General features: G+C 46.2%; 8 non-coding genes across 8 annotated transcripts; all 8 read right to left on the bottom strand.

Moving 5' to 3' along the window:
• Positions 1 to 1,214: 1,214 nt before the first annotated feature.
• Positions 1,215 to 1,405, bottom strand: LOC130349857 (U2 spliceosomal RNA). The gene has a single exon (XR_008887090.1). It is a non-coding gene; the product is annotated as a U2 spliceosomal RNA (small nuclear RNA).
• Positions 1,406 to 3,487: 2,082 nt separating this feature from the next.
• On the bottom strand, positions 3,488 to 3,678 carry LOC130349856 (U2 spliceosomal RNA). Its single transcript, XR_008887089.1, has one exon. It is a non-coding gene; the product is annotated as a U2 spliceosomal RNA (small nuclear RNA).
• A 2,096-nt stretch (positions 3,679 to 5,774) lies between these two features.
• On the bottom strand, positions 5,775 to 5,965 carry LOC130349855 (U2 spliceosomal RNA). The gene has a single exon (XR_008887088.1). It is a non-coding gene; the product is annotated as a U2 spliceosomal RNA (small nuclear RNA).
• A 2,100-nt stretch (positions 5,966 to 8,065) lies between these two features.
• On the bottom strand, positions 8,066 to 8,256 carry LOC130349854 (U2 spliceosomal RNA). The gene has a single exon (XR_008887087.1). It is a non-coding gene; the product is annotated as a U2 spliceosomal RNA (small nuclear RNA).
• A 2,087-nt stretch (positions 8,257 to 10,343) lies between these two features.
• LOC130349853 (U2 spliceosomal RNA) lies at positions 10,344 to 10,534 on the bottom strand. Its single transcript, XR_008887086.1, has one exon. It is a non-coding gene; the product is annotated as a U2 spliceosomal RNA (small nuclear RNA).
• Positions 10,535 to 12,635: 2,101 nt separating this feature from the next.
• LOC130349851 (U2 spliceosomal RNA) lies at positions 12,636 to 12,826 on the bottom strand. The gene has a single exon (XR_008887085.1). It is a non-coding gene; the product is annotated as a U2 spliceosomal RNA (small nuclear RNA).
• A 2,077-nt stretch (positions 12,827 to 14,903) lies between these two features.
• On the bottom strand, positions 14,904 to 15,094 carry LOC130349850 (U2 spliceosomal RNA). Its single transcript, XR_008887084.1, has one exon. It is a non-coding gene; the product is annotated as a U2 spliceosomal RNA (small nuclear RNA).
• Positions 15,095 to 17,202: 2,108 nt separating this feature from the next.
• LOC130349849 (U2 spliceosomal RNA) lies at positions 17,203 to 17,393 on the bottom strand. The gene has a single exon (XR_008887083.1). It is a non-coding gene; the product is annotated as a U2 spliceosomal RNA (small nuclear RNA).
• Between the last annotated feature and the right edge of the window lie 771 nt (positions 17,394 to 18,164).

The raw sequence follows: 18,164 nt of genomic DNA, 5'->3' as shown, positions 1-18,164 counted from the left end.
TATATATATATATATATATATATATATATATATATTCTCCGCCGAAATCACTTTTAAACCCATTTCCACCTTTTTTTCCCTTCTCTTCCTCTTACTTTTTTTTCACGTTTTTTTACGTTTTTCTCCTTTTCGCCTCTTTTCTGGGCGTATTATTCTTCTTTTTCTTCTTTTTTTTCGTCTAATGCATACCCCATCAGTGCAGCAATGCTTATTCAATACCGCCAGCAGATGGAGACACTGGGGGATAATTTTCTAAGGATTTATACTGATTTTTCCTGTCTGAATTTGTCGCACAGAAAGTTGCAGGCCAAATATGTGTGACATTTCTGCGACTTTAGCTTCTAGAGCATTTTTACAACATTATACATAGGTGCTGAATACATAAAAAGCGACTGTTCAGCGACAGACAAGTCGCATCGGCTGAAAGTAGGCCAGAATGTCAGTCCATGTTGGAGCAGGTTTAGATACAGTCTAAAGCATAGATCTCAAAGTCTGTGCACAGAATTTAGCAAGGGCCTCGCACCTTCTGATGCATCAGGTAGGTGCACAATAGCATAGCCTAACCCTCTGTACTTTGGTCTATATTGATGCGGGACATAGACAGCCAGCTGATGACCAATCCATTAGTGCAATGGATGGCTGGAAGCATTTGTCTTTGCCTTTGCAATACCACAGAAGCAATGCATGGTCAATGTACAGCAATGACACACCTGTGTGAACAGCCAGGAGACCCCCCCCCCCCCCCCCCCCCATGTTATGTTACATAGTTACATAGTTAGTACGGTCGAAAAAAGACATATGTCCATCACGTTCAACCAGGGAATTAAGGGGTAGGGGTGTGGCGCGATATTGGGGAAGGGATGAGATTTTATATTTCTTCATAAGCATTAATCTTATTTTGTCAATTAGGAACATTCAGCACCCACCCGCTATCAAGGCAGCTGCCTATCATGTCATGCCCTACCTGCACAGGTGTGCTGGCTACTCAAATGATCCAATTAAGGAGGCCATTTAGTCAGCAGCAGCAGAAGTCCTGTGCCTGGACGCTCCAACAGGGGCCAGACACAAGCAGAAGCAGAAGCAGCAGAAGCAGCAGCAGCACCACCTTTTGTTTTTTGGCTGCAGCAGCAGCAAGGCCCACAGGGCTGGCTAGCTGGCTAGCCAGCAAGCAGGTAGCAATGAAAGTAGGAATCTTTCTTTTTAACCCTGTAAGGGGGTGGTGCACTGTACCCGAAGATACTGCCATATCGGGTCAATGCATAGGGCGACGGAAGCAAGCTTCGAAATCGGCCCCCGTTCTCAAAAATCCATTTAATATATGGTCCCCAGATAGGGGACGTATCAGATATTAAACTGATAAGAACAGATACTACACTTGATCTTAGCCAAAAGGCCGAGAAGCGATAACCGTGAAAGGGGCGGGCCCAACAAGGTCCCCTTCATGGGCACTATCACTGCTTGCTGTCAGGGAGGCTGCCAGACAATTTTCCATGCACACTCTGGGCTGGGGGGCAGTCAACCACCAGTACACACAGCAGAACCTAAACCCATACCATTATTGCTAAGCAGCAAGACAGGGGCCCATTGCACTCCCACGGGGCCTTTTTAAATGCAATCCATAACCCGGATTTGCCAGGAACCCTTCTTACTCCTCCTACTTGCATGTGACACTGGGCTTAGGATCTGCATAGGAAACACACACACAAGCACACACCTACCTTTGTTGCCTGCAGATGCCTCCTTGGCTGTCCCCAAACGGTATCAAACCAACACCCACGGGAAGCTGTAAGCATAGAGGACATGCCTGCACCCCATTGGACTTACCTGTGTGGGTTAAATCCGGGTTATTTGACAACCTATGGCGGTGATGGTTCTGCTCAGGCAGAGCAGTGCTGATGCTCCTCATAAAGCTGTCGCTGCTGTGAAGGTTCTAGGTGACATCACAAATCCCTTTGGTTACATACACAACAAAGCTGGGTTGTTGTTGTTTACACTCTGCAAGGCCTGTGGAAGTGAGTGACATCATAGCACTGTAGTTCTGAGGGTTCAAGATGGATGCAACAATCTCCTGTTGCTTCTATGAAGGCCGTAATAGACGACATCACCAAACAGCTCCATAGTCACATACACAGCAAAGGAGAGATGTTGTTTACACCTAGTGATGTCAGTGGTATTGAGTGACATCACAGCACAGTGCTAAGGCTCCTGGGCCTGGACACAGCAGCGGCTGCAATATCTCAACGGAGAATACGTTTATATCTATGTGTGTGTGTGCGCATATATATATATATATATATATATATATATATATATATATATATATATTTCTCCGCCGAAATCACTTTTAAACCCATTTCCACCTTTTTTTCCCTTCTCTTCCTCTTACTTTTTTTTCACGTTTTTTTACGTTTTTCTCCTTTTCGCCTCTTTTCTGGGCGTATTATTCTTCTTTTTCTTCTTTTTTTTCGTCTAATGCATACCCCATCAGTGCAGCAATGCTTATTCAATACCGCCAGCAGATGGAGACACTGGGGGATAATTTTCTAAGGATTTATACTGATTTTTCCTGTCTGAATTTGTCGCACAGAAAGTTGCAGGCCAAATATGTGTGACATTTCTGCGACTTTAGCTTCTAGAGCATTTTTACAACATTATACATAGGTGCTGAATACATAAAAAGCGACTGTTCAGCGACAGACAAGTCGCATCGGCTGAAAGTAGGCCAGAATGTCAGTCCATGTTGGAGCAGGTTTAGATACAGTCTAAAGCATAGATCTCAAAGTCTGTGCACAGAATTTAGCAAGGGCCTCGCACCTTCTGATGCATCAGGTAGGTGCACTATAGCATAGCCTAACCCTCTGTACTTTGGTCTATATTGATGCGGGACATAGACAGCCAGCTGATGACCAATCCATTAGTGCAATGGATGGCTGGAAGCATTTGTCTTTGCCTTTGCAATACCACAGAAGCAATGCATGGTCAATGTACAGCAATGACACACCTGTGTGAACAGCCAGGAGACCCCCCCCCCCCATGTTATGTTACATAGTTACATAGTTAGTACGGTCGAAAAAAGACATATGTCCATCACGTTCAACCAGGGAATTAAGGGGTAGGGGTGTGGCGCAATATTGGGGAAGGGATGAGATTTTATATTTCTTCATAAGCATTAATCTTATTTTGTCAATTAGGAACATTCAGCACCCACCCGCTATCAAGGCAGCTGCCTATCATGTCATGCCCTACCTGCACAGGTGTGCTGGCTACTCAAATGATCCAATTAAGGAGGCCATTTAGTCAGCAGCAGCAGAAGTCCTGTGCCTGGACGCTCCAACAGGGGCCAGACACAAGCAGAAGCAGAAGCAGCAGCAGCACCACCTTTTGTTTTTTGGCTGCAGCAGCAGCAAGGCCCACAGGGCTGGCTAGCTGGCTAGCCAGCAAGCAGGTAGCAATGAAAGTAGGAATCTTTCTTTTTAACCCTGTAAGGGGGTGGTGCACTGTACCCGAAGATACTGCCATATCGGGTCAATGCATAGGGCGACGGAAGCAAGCTTCGAAATCGGCCCCCGTTCTCAAAAATCCATTTAATATATGGTCCCCAGATAGGGGACGTATCAGATATTAAACTGATAAGAACAGATACTACACTTGATCTTAGCCAAAAGGCCGAGAAGCGATAACCGTGAAAGGGGCGGGCCCAACAAGGTCCCCTTCATGGGCACTATCACTGCTTGCTGTCAGGGAGGCTGCCAGACAATTTTCCATGCACACTCTGGGCTGGGGGGCAGTCAACCACCAGTACACACAGCAGAACCTAAACCCATACCATTATTGCTAAGCAGCAAGACAGGGGCCCATTGCACTCCCACGGGGCCTTTTTAAATGCAATCCATAACCCGGATTTGCCAGGAACCCTTCTTACTCCTCCTACTTGCATGTGACACTGGGCTTAGGATCTGCATAGGAAACACACACACAAGCACACACCTACCTTTGTTGCCTGCAGATGCCTCCTTGGCTGTCCCCAAACGGTATCAAACCAACACCCACGGGAAGCTGTAAGCATAGAGGACATGCCTGCACCCCATTGGACTTACCTGTGTGGGTTAAATCCGGGTTATTTGACAACCTATGGCGGTGATGGTTCTGCTCAGGCAGAGCAGTGCTGATGCTCCTCATAAAGCTGTCGCTGCTGTGAAGGTTCTAGGTGACATCACAAATCCCTTTGGTTACATACACAACAAAGCTGGGTTGTTGTTGTTTACACTCTGCAAGGCCTGTGGAAGTGAGTGACATCATAGCACTGTAGTTCTGAGGGTTCAAGATGGATGCAACAATCTCCTGTTGCTTCTATGAAGGCCGTAATAGACGACATCACCAAACAGCTCCATAGTCACATACACAGCAAAGGAGAGATGTTGTTTACACCTAGTGATGTCAGTGGTATTGAGTGACATCACAGCACAGTGCTAAGGCTCCTGGGCCTGGACACAGCAGCGGCTGCAATATCTCAACGGAGAATACGTTTATATCTATGTGTGTGTGTGCGCATATATATATATATATATATATATATATATATATATATATATTTCTCCGCCGAAATCACTTTTAAACCCATTTCCACCTTTTTTTCCCTTCTCTTCCTCTTACTTTTTTTTCACGTTTTTTTACGTTTTTCTCCTTTTCGCCTCTTTTCTGGGCGTATTATTCTTCTTTTTCTTCTTTTTTTTCGTCTAATGCATACCCCATCAGTGCAGCAATGCTTATTCAATACCGCCAGCAGATGGAGACACTGGGGGATAATTTTCTAAGGATTTATACTGATTTTTCCTGTCTGAATTTGTCGCACAGAAAGTTGCAGGCCAAATATGTGTGACATTTCTGCGACTTTAGCTTCTAGAGCATTTTTACAACATTATACATAGGTGCTGAATACATAAAAAGCGACTGTTCAGCGACAGACAAGTCGCATCGGCTGAAAGTAGGCCAGAATGTCAGTCCATGTTGGAGCAGGTTTAGATACAGTCTAAAGCATAGATCTCAAAGTCTGTGCACAGAATTTAGCAAGGGCCTCGCACCTTCTGATGCATCAGGTAGGTGCACAATAGCATAGCCTAACCCTCTGTACTTTGGTCTATATTGATGCGGGACATAGACAGCCAGCTGATGACCAATCCATTAGTGCAATGGATGGCTGGAAGCATTTGTCTTTGCCTTTGCAATACCATAGAAGCAATGCATGGTCAATGTACAGCAATGACACACCTGTGTGAACAGCCAGGAGACCCCCCCCCCCCCCCCCCCCCCCATGTTATGTTACATAGTTACATAGTTAGTACGGTCGAAAAAAGACATATGTCCATCACGTTCAACCAGGGAATTAAGGGGTAGGGGTGTGGCGCGATATTGGGGAAGGGATGAGATTTTATATTTCTTCATAAGCATTAATCTTATTTTGTCAATTAGGAACATTCAGCACCCACCCGCTATCAAGGCAGCTGCCTATCATGTCATGCCCTACCTGCACAGGTGTGCTGGCTACTCAAATGATCCAATTAAGGAGGCCATTTAGTCAGCAGCAGCAGAAGTCCTGTGCCTGGACGCTCCAACAGGGGCCAGACACAAGCAGAAGCAGAAGCAGCAGAAGCAGCAGCAGCACCACCTTTTGTTTATTGGCTGCAGCAGCAGCAAGGCCCACAGGGCTGGCTAGCTGGCTAGCCAGCAAGCAGGTAGCAATGAAAGTAGGAATCTTTCTTTTTAACCCTGTAAGGGGGTGGTGCACTGTACCCGAAGATACTGCCATATCGGGTCAATGCATAGGGCGACGGAAGCAAGCTTCGAAATCGGCCCCCGTTCTCAAAAATCCATTTAATATATGGTCCCCAGATAGGGGACGTATCAGATATTAAACTGATAAGAACAGATACTACACTTGATCTTAGCCAAAAGGCCGAGAAGCGATAACCGTGAAAGGGGCGGGCCCAACAAGGTCCCCTTCATGGGCACTATCACTGCTTGCTGTCAGGGAGGCTGCCAGACAATTTTCCATGCACACTCTGGGCTGGGGGGCAGTCAACCACCAGTACACACAGCAGAACCTAAACCCATACCATTATTGCTAAGCAGCAAGACAGGGGCCCATTGCACTCCCACGGGGCCTTTTTAAATGCAATCCATAACCCGGATTTGCCAGGAACCCTTCTTACTCCTCCTACTTGCATGTGACACTGGGCTTAGGATCTGCATAGGAAACACACACACAAGCACACACCTACCTTTGTTGCCTGCAGATGCCTCCTTGGCTGTCCCCAAACGGTATCAAACCAACACCCACGGGAAGCTGTAAGCATAGAGGACATGCCTGCACCCCATTGGACTTACCTGTGTGGGTTAAATCCGGGTTATTTGACAACCTATGGCGGTGATGGTTCTGCTCAGGCAGAGCAGTGCTGATGCTCCTCATAAAGCTGTCGCTGCTGTGAAGGTTCTAGGTGACATCACAAATCCCTTTGGTTACATACACAACAAAGCTGGGTTGTTGTTGTTTACACTCTGCAAGGCCTGTGGAAGTGAGTGACATCATAGCACTGTAGTTCTGAGGGTTCAAGATGGATGCAACAATCTCCTGTTGCTTCTATGAAGGCCGTAATAGACGACATCACCAAACAGCTCCATAGTCACATACACAGCAAAGGAGAGATGTTGTTTACACCTAGTGATGTCAGTGGTATTGAGTGACATCACAGCACAGTGCTAAGGCTCCTGGGCCTGGACACAGCAGCGGCTGCAATATCTCAACGGAGAATACGTTTATATCTATGTGTGTGTGTGCGCATATATATATATATATATATATATATATATATATATATATATATATTTCTCCGCCGAAATCACTTTTAAACCCATTTCCACCTTTTTTTCCCTTCTCTTCCTCTTACTTTTTTTTCACGTTTTTTTACGTTTTTCTCCTTTTCGCCTCTTTTCTGGGCGTATTATTCTTCTTTTTCTTCTTTTTTTTCGTCTAATGCATACCCCATCAGTGCAGCAATGCTTATTCAATACCGCCAGCAGATGGAGACACTGGGGGATAATTTTCTAAGGATTTATACTGATTTTTCCTGTCTGAATTTGTCGCACAGAAAGTTGCAGGCCAAATATGTGTGACATTTCTGCGACTTTAGCTTCTAGAGCATTTTTACAACATTATACATAGGTGCTGAATACATAAAAAGCGACTGTTCAGCGACAGACAAGTCGCATCGGCTGAAAGTAGGCCAGAATGTCAGTCCATGTTGGAGCAGGTTTAGATACAGTCTAAAGCATAGATCTCAAAGTCTGTGCACAGAATTTAGCAAGGGCCTCGCACCTTCTGATGCATCAGGTAGGTGCACAATAGCATAGCCTAACCCTCTGTACTTTGGTCTATATTGATGCGGGACATAGACAGCCAGCTGATGACCAATCCATTAGTGCAATGGATGGCTGGAAGCATTTGTCTTTGCCTTTGCAATACCATAGAAGCAATGCATGGTCAATGTACAGCAATGACACACCTGTGTGAACAGCCAGGAGACCCCCCCCCCCCCCCCCCCCCCCATGTTATGTTACATAGTTACATAGTTAGTACGGTCGAAAAAAGACATATGTCCATCACGTTCAACCAGGGAATTAAGGGGTAGGGGTGTGGCGCGATATTGGGGAAGGGATGAGATTTTATATTTCTTCATAAGCATTAATCTTATTTTGTCAATTAGGAACATTCAGCACCCACCCGCTATCAAGGCAGCTGCCTATCATGTCATGCCCTACCTGCACAGGTGTGCTGGCTACTCAAATGATCCAATTAAGGAGGCCATTTAGTCAGCAGCAGCAGAAGTCCTGTGCCTGGACGCTCCAACAGGGGCCAGACACAAGCAGAAGCAGAAGCAGCAGAAGCAGCAGCAGCACCACCTTTTGTTTTTTGGCTGCAGCAGCAGCAAGGCCCACAGGGCTGGCTAGCTGGCTAGCCAGCAAGCAGGTAGCAATGAAAGTAGGAATCTTTCTTTTTAACCCTGTAAGGGGGTGGTGCACTGTACCCGAAGATACTGCCATATCGGGTCAATGCATAGGGCGACGGAAGCAAGCTTCGAAATCGGCCCCCGTTCTCAAAAATCCATTTAATATATGGTCCCCAGATAGGGGACGTATCAGATATTAAACTGATAAGAACAGATACTACACTTGATCTTAGCCAAAAGGCCGAGAAGCGATAACCGTGAAAGGGGCGGGCCCAACAAGGTCCCCTTCATGGGCACTATCACTGCTTGCTGTCAGGGAGGCTGCCAGACAATTTTCCATGCACACTCTGGGCTGGGGGGCAGTCAACCACCAGTACACACAGCAGAACCTAAACCCATACCATTATTGCTAAGCAGCAAGACAGGGGCCCATTGCACTCCCACGGGGCCTTTTTAAATGCAATCCATAACCCGGATTTGCCAGGAACCCTTCTTACTCCTCCTACTTGCATGTGACACTGGGCTTAGGATCTGCATAGGAAACACACACACAAGCACACACCTACCTTTGTTGCCTGCAGATGCCTCCTTGGCTGTCCCCAAACGGTATCAAACCAACACCCACGGGAAGCTGTAAGCATAGAGGACATGCCTGCACCCCATTGGACTTACCTGTGTGGGTTAAATCCGGGTTATTTGACAACCTATGGCGGTGATGGTTCTGCTCAGGCAGAGCAGTGCTGATGCTCCTCATAAAGCTGTCGCTGCTGTGAAGGTTCTAGGTGACATCACAAATCCCTTTGGTTACATACACAACAAAGCTGGGTTGTTGTTGTTTACACTCTGCAAGGCCTGTGGAAGTGAGTGACATCATAGCACTGTAGTTCTGAGGGTTCAAGATGGATGCAACAATCTCCTGTTGCTTCTATGAAGGCCGTAATAGACGACATCACCAAACAGCTCCATAGTCACATACACAGCAAAGGAGAGATGTTGTTTACACCTAGTGATGTCAGTGGTATTGAGTGACATCACAGCACAGTGCTAAGGCTCCTGGGCCTGGACACAGCAGCGGCTGCAATATCTCAACGGAGAATACGTTTATATCTATGTGTGTGTGTGCGCATATATATATATATATATATATATATATATATATATATATATATTTCTCCGCCGAAATCACTTTTAAACCCATTTCCACCTTTTTTTCCCTTCTCTTCCTCTTACTTTTTTTTCACGTTTTTTTACGTTTTTCTCCTTTTCGCCTCTTTTCTGGGCGTATTATTCTTCTTTTTCTTCTTTTTTTTCGTCTAATGCATACCCCATCAGTGCAGCAATGCTTATTCAATACCGCCAGCAGATGGAGACACTGGGGGATAATTTTCTAAGGATTTATACTGATTTTTCCTGTCTGAATTTGTCGCACAGAAAGTTGCAGGCCAAATATGTGTGACATTTCTGCGACTTTAGCTTCTAGAGCATTTTTACAACATTATACATAGGTGCTGAATACATAAAAAGCGACTGTTCAGCGACAGACAAGTCGCATCGGCTGAAAGTAGGCCAGAATGTCAGTCCATGTTGGAGCAGGTTTAGATACAGTCTAAAGCATAGATCTCAAAGTCTGTGCACAGAATTTAGCAAGGGCCTCGCACCTTCTGATGCATCAGGTAGGTGCACAATAGCATAGCCTAACCCTCTGTACTTTGGTCTATATTGATGCGGGACATAGACAGCCAGCTGATGACCAATCCATTAGTGCAATGGATGGCTGGAAGCATTTGTCTTTGCCTTTGCAATACCACAGAAGCAATGCATGGTCAATGTACAGCAATGACACACCTGTGTGAACAGCCAGGAGACCCCCCCCCCCCCCCCCCATGTTATGTTACATAGTTACATAGTTAGTACGGTCGAAAAAAGACATATGTCCATCACGTTCAACCAGGGAATTAAGGGGTAGGGGTGTGGCGCGATATTGGGGAAGGGATGAGATTTTATATTTCTTCATAAGCATTAATCTTATTTTGTCAATTAGGAACATTCAGCACCCACCCGCTATCAAGGCAGCTGCCTATCATGTCATGCCCTACCTGCACAGGTGTGCTGGCTACTCAAATGATCCAATTAAGGAGGCCATTTAGTCAGCAGCAGCAGAAGTCCTGTGCCTGGACGCTCCAACAGGGGCCAGACACAAGCAGAAGCAGAAGCAGCAGCAGCACCACCACCTTTTGTTTTTTGGCTGCAGCAGCAGCAAGGCCCACAGGGCTGGCTAGCTGGCTAGCCAGCAAGCAGGTAGCAATGAAAGTAGGAATCTTTCTTTTTAACCCTGTAAGGGGGTGGTGCACTGTACCCGAAGATACTGCCATATCGGGTCAATGCATAGGGCGACGGAAGCAAGCTTCGAAATCGGCCCCCGTTCTCAAAAATCCATTTAATATATGGTCCCCAGATAGGGGACGTATCAGATATTAAACTGATAAGAACAGATACTACACTTGATCTTAGCCAAAAGGCCGAGAAGCGATAACCGTGAAAGGGGCGGGCCCAACAAGGTCCCCTTCATGGGCACTATCACTGCTTGCTGTCAGGGAGGCTGCCAGACAATTTTCCATGCACACTCTGGGCTGGGGGGCAGTCAACCACCAGTACACACAGCAGAACCTAAACCCATACCATTATTGCTAAGCAGCAAGACAGGGGCCCATTGCACTCCCACGGGGCCTTTTTAAATGCAATCCATAACCCGGATTTGCCAGGAACCCTTCTTACTCCTCCTACTTGCATGTGACACTGGGCTTAGGATCTGCATAGGAAACACACACACAAGCACACACCTACCTTTGTTGCCTGCAGATGCCTCCTTGGCTGTCCCCAAACGGTATCAAACCAACACCCACGGGAAGCTGTAAGCATAGAGGACATGCCTGCACCCCATTGGACTTACCTGTGTGGGTTAAATCCGGGTTATTTGACAACCTATGGCGGTGATGGTTCTGCTCAGGCAGAGCAGTGCTGATGCTCCTCATAAAGCTGTCGCTGCTGTGAAGGTTCTAGGTGACATCACAAATCCCTTTGGTTACATACACAACAAAGCTGGGTTGTTGTTGTTTACACTCTGCAAGGCCTGTGGAAGTGAGTGACATCATAGCACTGTAGTTCTGAGGGTTCAAGATGGATGCAACAATCTCCTGTTGCTTCTATGAAGGCCGTAATAGACGACATCACCAAACAGCTCCATAGTCACATACACAGCAAAGGAGAGATGTTGTTTACACCTAGTGATGTCAGTGGTATTGAGTGACATCACAGCACAGTGCTAAGGCTCCTGGGCCTGGACACAGCAGCGGCTGCAATATCTCAACGGAGAATACGTTTATATCTATGTGTGTGTGTGCGCATATATATATATATATATATATATATATATATATATATATATATATTTCTCCGCCGAAATCACTTTTAAACCCATTTCCACCTTTTTTTCCCTTCTCTTCCTCTTACTTTTTTTTCACGTTTTTTTACGTTTTTCTCCTTTTCGCCTCTTTTCTGGGCGTATTATTCTTCTTTTTCTTCTTTTTTTTCGTCTAATGCATACCCCATCAGTGCAGCAATGCTTATTCAATACCGCCAGCAGATGGAGACACTGGGGGATAATTTTCTAAGGATTTATACTGATTTTTCCTGTCTGAATTTGTCGCACAGAAAGTTGCAGGCCAAATATGTGTGACATTTCTGCGACTTTAGCTTCTAGAGCATTTTTACAACATTATACATAGGTGCTGAATACATAAAAAGCGACTGTTCAGCGACAGACAAGTCGCATCGGCTGAAAGTAGGCCAGAATGTCAGTCCATGTTGGAGCAGGTTTAGATACAGTCTAAAGCATAGATCTCAAAGTCTGTGCACAGAATTTAGCAAGGGCCTCGCACCTTCTGATGCATCAGGTAGGTGCACAATAGCATAGCCTAACCCTCTGTACTTTGGTCTATATTGATGCGGGACATAGACAGCCAGCTGATGACCAATCCATTAGTGCAATGGATGGCTGGAAGCATTTGTCTTTGCCTTTGCAATACCACAGAAGCAATGCATGGTCAATGTACAGCAATGACACACCTGTGTGAACAGCCAGGAGACACCCCCCCCCCCCCCCCCCCCCCATGTTATGTTACATAGTTACATAGTTAGTACGGTCGAAAAAAGACATATGTCCATCACGTTCAACCAGGGAATTAAGGGGTAGGGGTGTGGCGCGATATTGGGGAAGGGATGAGATTTTATATTTCTTCATAAGCATTAATCTTATTTTGTCAATTAGGAACATTCAGCACCCACCCGCTATCAAGGCAGCTGCCTATCATGTCATGCCCTACCTGCACAGGTGTGCTGGCTACTCAAATGATCCAATTAAGGAGGCCATTTAGTCAGCAGCAGCAGAAGTCCTGTGCCTGGACGCTCCAACAGGGGCCAGACACAAGCAGAAGCAGAAGCAGCAGAAGCAGCAGCAGCACCACCTTTTGTTTTTTGGCTGCAGCAGCAGCAAGGCCCACAGGGCTGGCTAGCTGGCTAGCCAGCAAGCAGGTAGCAATGAAAGTAGGAATCTTTCTTTTTAACCCTGTAAGGGGGTGGTGCACTGTACCCGAAGATACTGCCATATCGGGTCAATGCATAGGGCGACGGAAGCAAGCTTCGAAATCGGCCCCCGTTCTCAAAAATCCATTTAATATATGGTCCCCAGATAGGGGACGTATCAGATATTAAACTGATAAGAACAGATACTACACTTGATCTTAGCCAAAAGGCCGAGAAGCGATAACCGTGAAAGGGGCGGGCCCAACAAGGTCCCCTTCATGGGCACTATCACTGCTTGCTGTCAGGGAGGCTGCCAGACAATTTTCCATGCACACTCTGGGCTGGGGGGCAGTCAACCACAAGTACACACAGCAGAACCTAAACCCATACCATTATTGCTAAGCAGCAAGACAGGGGCCCATTGCACTCCCACGGGGCCTTTTTAAATGCAATCCATAACCCGGATTTGCCAGGAACCCTTCTTACTCCTCCTACTTGCATGTGACACTGGGCTTAGGATCTGCATAGGAAACACACACACAAGCACACACCTACCTTTGTTGCCTGCAGATGCCTCCTTGGCTGTCCCCAAACGGTATCAAACCAACACCCACGGGAAGCTGTAAGCATAGAGGACATGCCTGCACCCCATTGGACTTACCTGTGTGGGTTAAATCCGGGTTATTTGACAACCTATGGCGGTGATGGTTCTGCTCAGGCAGAGCAGTGCTGATGCTCCTCATAAAGCTGTCGCTGCTGTGAAGGTTCTAGGTGACATCACAAATCCCTTTGGTTACATACACAACAAAGCTGGGTTGTTGTTGTTTACACTCTGCAAGGCCTGTGGAAGTGAGTGACATCATAGCACTGTAGTTCTGAGGGTTCAAGATGGATGCAACAATCTCCTGTTGCTTCTATGAAGGCCGTAATAGACGACATCACCAAACAGCTCCATAGTCACATACACAGCAAAGGAGAGATGTTGTTTACACCTAGTGATGTCAGTGGTATTGAGTGACATCACAGCACAGTGCTAAGGCTCCTGGGCCTGGACACAGCAGCGGCTGCAATATCTCAACGGAGAATACGTTTATATCTATGTGTGTGTGTGCGCATATATATATATATATATATATATATATATATATATATTTCTCCGCCGAAATCACTTTTAAACCCATTTCCACCTTTTTTTCCCTTCTCTTCCTCTTACTTTTTTTTCACGTTTTTTTACGTTTTTCTCCTTTTCGCCTCTTTTCTGGGCGTATTATTCTTCTTTTTCTTCTTTTTTTTCGTCTAATGCATACCCCATCAGTGCAGCAATGCTTATTCAATACCGCCAGCAGATGGAGACACTGGGGGATAATTTTCTAAGGATTTATACTGATTTTTCCTGTCTGAATTTGTCGCACAGAAAGTTGCAGGCCAAATATGTGTGACATTTCTGCGACTTTAGCTTCTAGAGCATTTTTACAACATTATACATAGGTGCTGAATACATAAAAAGCGACTGTTCAGCGACAGACAAGTCGCATCGGCTGAAAGTAGGCCAGAATGTCAGTCCATGTTGGAGCAGGTTTAGATACAGTCTAAAGCATAGATCTCAAAGTCTGTGCACAGAATTTAGCAAGGGCCTCGCACCTTCTGATGCATCAGGTAGGTGCACAATAGCATAGCCTAACCCTCTGTACTTTGGTCTATATTGATGCGGGACATAGACAGCCAGCTGATGACCAATCCATTAGTGCAATGGATGGCTGGAAGCATTTGTCTTTGCCTTTGCAATACCACAGAAGCAATGCATGGTCAATGTACAGCAATGACACACCTGTGTGAACAGCCAGGAGACCCCCCCCCCCCCCCCCATGTTATGTTACATAGTTACATAGTTAGTACGGTCGAAAAAAGACATATGTCCATCACGTTCAACCAGGGAATTAAGGGGTAGGGGTGTGGCGCGATATTGGGGAAGGGATGAGATTTTATATTTCTTCATAAGCATTAATCTTATTTTGTCAATTAGGAACATTCAGCACCCACCCGCTATCAAGGCAGCTGCCTATCATGTCATGCCCTACCTGCACAGGTGTGCTGGCTACTCAAATGATCCAATTAAGGAGGCCATTTAGTCAGCAGCAGCAGAAGTCCTGTGCCTGGACGCTCCAACAGGGGCCAGACACAAGCAGAAGCAGAAGCAGCAGCAGCACCACCTTTTGTTTTTTGGCTGCAGCAGCAGCAAGGCCCACAGGGCTGGCTAGCTGGCTAGCCAGCAAGCAGGTAGCAATGAAAGTAGGAATCTTTCTTTTTAACCCTGTAAGGGGGTGGTGCACTGTACCCGAAGATACTGCCATATCGGGTCAATGCATAGGGCGACGGAAGCAAGCTTCGAAATCGGCCCCCGTTCTCAAAAATCCATTTAATATATGGTCCCCAGATAGGGGACGTATCAGATATTAAACTGATAAGAACAGATACTACACTTGATCTTAGCCAAAAGGCCGAGAAGCGATAACCGTGAAAGGGGCGGGCCCAACAAGGTCCCCTTCATGGGCACTATCACTGCTTGCTGTCAGGGAGGCTGCCAGACAATTTTCCATGCACACTCTGGGCTGGGGGGCAGTCAACCACCAGTACACACAGCAGAACCTAAACCCATACCATTATTGCTAAGCAGCAAGACAGGGGCCCATTGCACTCCCACGGGGCCTTTTTAAATGCAATCCATAACCCGGATTTGCCAGGAACCCTTCTTACTCCTCCTACTTGCATGTGACACTGGGCTTAGGATCTGCATAGGAAACACACACACAAGCACACACCTACCTTTGTTGCCTGCAGATGCCTCCTTGGTTGTCCCCAAACGGTATCAAACCAACACCCACGGGAAGCTGTAAGCATAGAGGACATGCCTGCACCCCATTGGACTTACCTGTGTGGGTTAAATCCGGGTTATTTGACAACCTATGGCGGTGATGGTTCTGCTCAGGCAGAGCAGTGCTGATGCTCCTCATAAAGCTGTCGCTGCTGTGAAGGTTCTAGGTGACATCACAAATCCCTTTGGTTACATACACAACAAAGCTGGGTTGTTGTTGTTTACAAAGCTGGGTTGTTGTTGTTTACACTCTGCAAGGCCTGTGGAAGTGAGTGACATCATAGCACTGTAGTTCTGAGGGTTCAAGATGGATGCAACAATCTCCTGTTGCTTCTATGAAGGCCGTAATAGACGACATCACCAAACAGCTCCATAGTCACATACACAGCAAAGGAGAGATGTTGTTTACACCTAGTGATGTCAGTGGTATTGAGTGACATCACAGCACAGTGCTAAGGCTCCTGGGCCTGGACACAGCAGCGGCTGCAATATCTCAACGGAGAATACGTTTATATCTATGTGTGTGTGTGCGCATATATATATATATATATATATATATATATATATATATATATATATTTCTCCGCCGAAATCACTTTTAAACCCATTTCCACCTTTTTTTCCCTTCTCTTCCTCTTACTTTTTTTTCACGTTTTTTTACGTTTTTCTCCTTTTCGCCTCTTTTCTGGGCGTATTATTCTTCTTTTTCTTCTTTTTTTTCGTCTAATGCATACCCCATCAGTGCAGCAATGCTTATTCAATACCGCCAGCAGATGGAGACACTGGGGGATAATTTTCTAAGGATTTATACTGATTTTTCCTGTCTGAATTTGTCGCACAGAAAGTTGCAGGCCAAATATGTGTGACATTTCTGCGACTTTAGCTTCTAGAGCATTTTTACAACATTATACATAGGTGCTGAATACATAAAAAGCGACTGTTCAGCGACAGACAAGTCGCATCGGCTGAAAGTAGGCCAGAATGTCAGTCCATGTTGGAGCAGGTTTAGATACAGTCTAAAGCATAGATCTCAAAGTCTGTGCACAGAATTTAGCAAGGGCCTCGCACCTTCTGATGCATCAGGTAGGTGCACAATAGCATAGCCTAACCCTCTGTACTTTGGTCTATATTGATGCGGGACATAGACAGCCAGCTGATGACCAATCCATTAGTGCAATGGATGGCTGGAAGCATTTGTCTTTGCCTTTGCAATACCACAGAAGCAATGCATGGTCAATGTACAGCAATGACACACCTGTGTGAACAGCCAGGAGACCCCCCCCCCCCCCCCCATGTTATGTTACATAGTTACATAGTTAGTACGGTCGAAAAAAGACATATGTCCATCACGTTCAACCAGGGAATTAAGGGGTAGGGGTGTGGCGCGATATTGGGGAAGGGATGAGATTTTATATTTCTTCATAAGCATTAATCTTATTTTGTCAATTAGGAACATTCAGCACCCACCCGCTATCAAGGCAGCTGCCTATCATGTCATGCCCTACCTGCACAGGTGTGCTGGCTACTCAAATGATCCAATTAAGGAGGCCATTTAGTCAGCAGCAGCAGAAGTCCTGTGCCTGGACGCTCCAACAGGGGCCAGACACAAGCAGAAGCAGAAGCAGCAGCAGCACCACCTTTTGTTTTTTGGCTGCAGCAGCAGCAAGGCCCACAGGGCTGGCTAGCTGGCTAGCCAGCAAGCAGGTAGCAATGAAAGTAGGAATCTTTCTTTTTAACCCTGTAAGGGGGTGGTGCACTGTACCCGAAGATACTGCCATATCGGGTCAATGCATAGGGCGACGGAAGCAAGCTTCGAAATCGGCCCCCGTTCTCAAAAATCCATTTAATATATGGTCCCCAGATAGGGGACGTATCAGATATTAAACTGATAAGAACAGATACTACACTTGATCTTAGCCAAAAGGCCGAGAAGCGATAACCGTGAAAGGGGCGGGCCCAACAAGGTCCCCTTCATGGGCACTATCACTGCTTGCTGTCAGGGAGGCTGCCAGACAATTTTCCATGCACACTCTGGGCTGGGGGGCAGTCAACCACCAGTACACACAGCAGAACCTAAACCCATACCATTATTGCTAAGCAGCAAGACAGGGGCCCATTGCACTCCCACGGGGCCTTTTTAAATGCAATCCATAACCCGGATTTGCCAGGAACCCTTCTTACTCCTCCTACTTGCATGTGACACTGGGCTTAGGATCTGCATAGGAAACACACACACAAGCACACACCTACCTTTGTTGCCTGCAGATGCCTCCTTGGCTGTCCCCAAACGGTATCAAACCAACACCCACGGGAAGCTGTAAGCATAGAGGACATGCCTGCACCCCATTGGACTTACCTGTGTGGGTTAAATCCGGGTTATTTGACAACCTATGGCGGTGATGGTTCTGCTCAGGCAGAGCAGTGCTGATGCTCCTCATAAAGCTGTCGCTGCTGTGAAGGTTCTAGGTGACATCACAAATCCCTTTGGTTACATACACAACAAAGCTGGGTTGTTGTTGTTTACACTCTGCAAGGCCTGTGGAAGTGAGTGACATCATAGCACTGTAGTTCTGAGGGTTCAAGATGGATGCAACAATCTCCTGTTGCTTCTATGAAGGCCGTAATAGACGACATCACCAAACAGCTCCATAGTCACATACACAGCAAAGGAGAGATGTTGTTTACACCTAGTGATGTCAGTGGTATTG

The sequence above is a fragment of the Hyla sarda genome, unplaced genomic scaffold (assembly GCF_029499605.1).
Source record: "Hyla sarda isolate aHylSar1 unplaced genomic scaffold, aHylSar1.hap1 scaffold_924, whole genome shotgun sequence".
NCBI lineage: Eukaryota > Metazoa > Chordata > Amphibia > Anura > Hylidae > Hyla > Hyla sarda.
Note: the sequence above shows the minus strand (reverse complement) of the source record. Positions and strands in the feature narration are given on the sequence as shown.